Source organism: Etheostoma cragini, chromosome 17 (genome assembly GCF_013103735.1).
Source record: "Etheostoma cragini isolate CJK2018 chromosome 17, CSU_Ecrag_1.0, whole genome shotgun sequence".
NCBI lineage: Eukaryota > Metazoa > Chordata > Actinopteri > Perciformes > Percidae > Etheostoma > Etheostoma cragini.
Genome location: NC_048423.1, coordinates 20141571 through 20145452, shown reverse-complemented (window position 1 = coordinate 20145452; position 3882 = coordinate 20141571). Strand labels below are relative to the sequence as shown.

Here is a 3882-nt window from a genome sequence, read left to right as displayed (position 1 = left end):
GGGTCCCCTGCTGGAGCTGCTGCCCCCGCGACCCGATACCGGATAAGCGGTCGAAGATGGATGGATGGATGGATGATCGGATTTGAAACCAAAGTGATCTCTTGGCACCTCACCATTCAATTTCGATTCAGAGGACTACAATTCAATTCTAAACCAATTATCCATGCATCTCAAGGCAACCATTTTTTTTAATGTATATTTCAATGCATGATTTTAAAAAAAATACCTATAATTCTGAGTTTGTTAGATTTTGACATATGCAGTATGTCTACTGAGGTTTGTATTGTGTAGTCATTCCATGCATCTTCTCATTGGGATCTTCCATGTCAGAAGCTGTTATGTTTAAAGGTGGAGAACATGAAACATGACGTGGTCAGATGTAATGTGATAAAGTAGATCAACAGCCTCTATGTGTTTTGCCTAATTGTTTTATGTATGTCTTATTAGAGCATGTGTATTTATACACACAACACATTTTTGTGTTTTATTTTCTGCACTCTAGCCTAAACTAAGTTGTTGTCTGTTATACCATCCTCTTTCCGGCACTTCTTTTCTGATTTGTACTTGCCTGGAGACAGTAACTTTTAAAGAAAAATCAACACATTTAAAAAGAAATTGATTATTACCATATCAGGATCGATAAGAGAGAGAATTGCGAGGCCTCTAAGAATAGATCATTTTTCCCATCCCCACTATGCAGGAAGGAAGGACTTTTGGGGGGCAGAAAATAATAGTTTCAGAAGTCTTCAACAAAAATAAAAACATCCTGCGTTGCTCTAAAAGTTCCACTGGCCAAGAGGGAAACACATCCTGTGTCCCTGTAACCTAAAAAGTCACAAATGAAAAAAAAAAAAAACACAGAGACAGGGAATCAACAGATTACGAGCATGGGAATGCCATTCTTATCTGATAAATGCAACACACACACACACACACACACACACACACGCACACACACACACTCATTTTTAAAGAATTCCTTTAGGGTCCAACAGTTTCTTAAAACACACACAAGCGATACAACGTCTACTCTCCATCCACGATTCCCCTTCACCAGTAACTGGCTAACACTCGTGACTCCTAACTGAAGTGTAATTGGTGACTCAGTACCTGAGTTTGTGAAGTGTCAAGCTGTACCTCCACTCCACTAGTTACTGCTCATGTCGGACTTTACATTCACACATTTAGATGGCTCTGACGTCCAACGACTTTATTTTCCACAACCTTTGTAAACGTTTCTCAGACACTAGAGTCCCTCTCCTTCCGGTGTTTCAGAAAAAAAAAAAAATTATGGTAGTTAACGGCTAGAGACAAAACATTTTTTTATCCTGTTTTGAAATGTGCCACAAATTACACATACGTTTGTAAATTTAAAGACATAATTTCGCAAGTCAAGAAAGTCGCAGTTTGTTGTAAAACTGTTGAAGTATATGGCCGCGTAGTTAGACCAACACAAGCAACAGGTCTTGCTTGTCCTTTTGCTTCCCGGCTGATTAAAAGACCAGGAGTATTTAGATAAATTACACCAATTCAATTTTTTTCACAGTATCAAATCATAACGTTATCTCTAGACACTTTACAGATAGAGTAAGTCTAGACCAAACTCTATAATTTACAAGGACCCAACAAAAAAGCCAGTTGGGTGACGTATGTTGTGTGAGACGAGAGATCTAGTCCACTTAGTAGACTGCAACTTTCTTGACTTGCAAAACTATCTTTTAAAAATTGGCAAGTATCCAATCTCATGGCACAATTGAAACAGAAAGGAAAAAAAAAAATTGTCTCTTGCGGTTGACTTTGACTACCGTGCATATTTGTTTTCCCCAAATAAGGTTCCTTGTGGGACACCAGAAGGGGAGGGACTTTTCTATTCAAGCACTTTCCACTTTTCCTTTGACAACCATCCTCCCTAAAACCCCAGAGTGAGATTGATGTACTGTTCAGTAATATCTGAATCCAAGTTAAACAAGTGTAACATGTGCCCTTGACCTCATAATTAGATTGTTTCTTATCTTCATTAAAAACACTCCCCAGTGAGTACAACCTTTGGATTAGTGTGTCAACGTGTGTGTGTGTGTGTGTGTGTGTGTGTGTGTGTGTGTGTGTGTGGCTTGTGTTTGCGTACAAGTTTCCATTCTTTATCTGATAGCACAGATCCTGCCCTTTCCCTTCCTCCTCCGTGCAGCTCTCTCTCTCTGACGAGTTGACCTTGTATATCCGTCACTGTCAGCAGTTTAACGGACCAGCACATATTCCAATCAGGGTGCTGAATACTAACTGAGCCGGTGGCCCGTGAAACCAGAACTCTGATTATTAACACAGTTGACTCCTAAAAGGACAAAAACAGCAGGTTAATGTCCCCAAACAGCCTCAGGTGCAGAGTACCAGGGGCCTGGGGGAAACTATGTTTAGCAATGGTGTTGGAAAAGTTGAGAATAAACCCTGGGTCGTTCTTAATGAATGCCGTACGCCTACCAACACAACGTTTCTCAAATGGAGGGATACAGGTATGGAATGGTATGTATTGTTTTGGCGCCCCCCCCGAAGAAGTTTTAGCCAGCGTCAAAGGAAAATCGTGGCAAAACTTGGGAGAAAAGTTTCCATTATGCCGTTATATACTCCTCAAGTGATGTCTTTGTGGTCAAGTGTAGTCGGATGCCAAAGCCCACTTTCCTTACTGCATTATATTCAATTTTAACTTCCACAATAAGTTTGTGTTGTTCTTGACATAAATCATGAGAGGATCCCCACACTCACCTTCATATGTGTGTCCCCAAAGGCCCACTCTGAGCCTTGAACACCTCTGGGTACACATAGGCTACCTGAGGGAGTATGTGAGGTTGTATTAAAAAGTTAACTTAAAGGCCCCATGACATGGTGGTCTTTGGATGCTCTTAGTGTTCCCCTAATACTGTATCTGTAGTGTCTTTTCCGAAATTCAGCCTTGGAGCAAAATTGCAATTGGGGGGGGGGGGGCAAGATGGAGGCTGGGGGTGTGGCCTTGACCAACTGCCAATTTGCTCGTTTGAAAGCCACAATGGCTCTCTCTCATGGGTGGGCCAAATTCTCTGGGTGGGCAAAGCAGAGAAAGGGGAGGAAACCTTGCCCCTTATGACCTCATAAGTAGAGAGTCTGATACCATCTTTTGCTTCCCGATACCGATTCCGATACTTGAATTTGCGTATTGGCCGATACTGAGTACTGATCCGACACCAGTGTGTTGTATGTTTTATTATGTTTTAACAGCTGTACTCCCTGTATGGGTTTGATATGATTTGATGTGATTTGTTGTCGGTCTGGCTCAGGTTGAACTCTTTAGAGCAACGCCACAGAACTTTCTTTTATCATCCAGTTTGACAGTCAGTTATAACAGAAAAAGAACATAAACTACTTTAACGTAGATTTTCTTTAGGGCTTTTTTACGTGGTATCGGATCGGTGCAGAAACTCCAGTACTTCCTGAGACCAATACCAGCGTTTTAGGCAGTATCAGAGGCCATACCAATACTGCCTAAAACCCTTAACTCTACTCTTAAGGAGCAAGATTCTAGATTGACCCATCTGAGCTTTCATTTTCTCAAAGACAGATCAGGATACCCAGGGCTCGGTTTACATCTATCACCATTTCTAGTCACTGGGGGACCGTAGGCAGGCCGGGGGAACTCATATTAATAATAAAAGCCTCATAAAGTGGGACCTTTAAAAATATTAGTCATGCATAATTCCTAATTCTTAACATTTGAAATGTAGCATTTTGGTGGTTTTCAGTTACAGTATTGTTGTTTAGTTAACTAGAACCAATGGCAAAGCACCTAGTATTATGCCTCTTTATATACTGTATATTAAGGCTTCTTTTCTCTACCAAAAATGATGTGTGGTCAGT

At 40.9% G+C, this 3882-nt stretch overlaps 1 long non-coding RNA gene across 1 annotated transcript in view; it reads left to right on the top strand.

Moving 5' to 3' along the window:
- LOC117960408 overlaps nt 1–3245 on the top strand; it is a 17813-nt gene extending 14568 nt beyond the window's left edge. Inside the window, exon 3 of the long non-coding RNA XR_004660140.1 lies at nt 3125–3245. This is a non-coding gene — a long non-coding RNA (uncharacterized LOC117960408). The remainder of the gene's footprint in view (nt 1–3124) is intronic.
- Nucleotides 3246–3882: the final 637 nt, after the last annotated feature.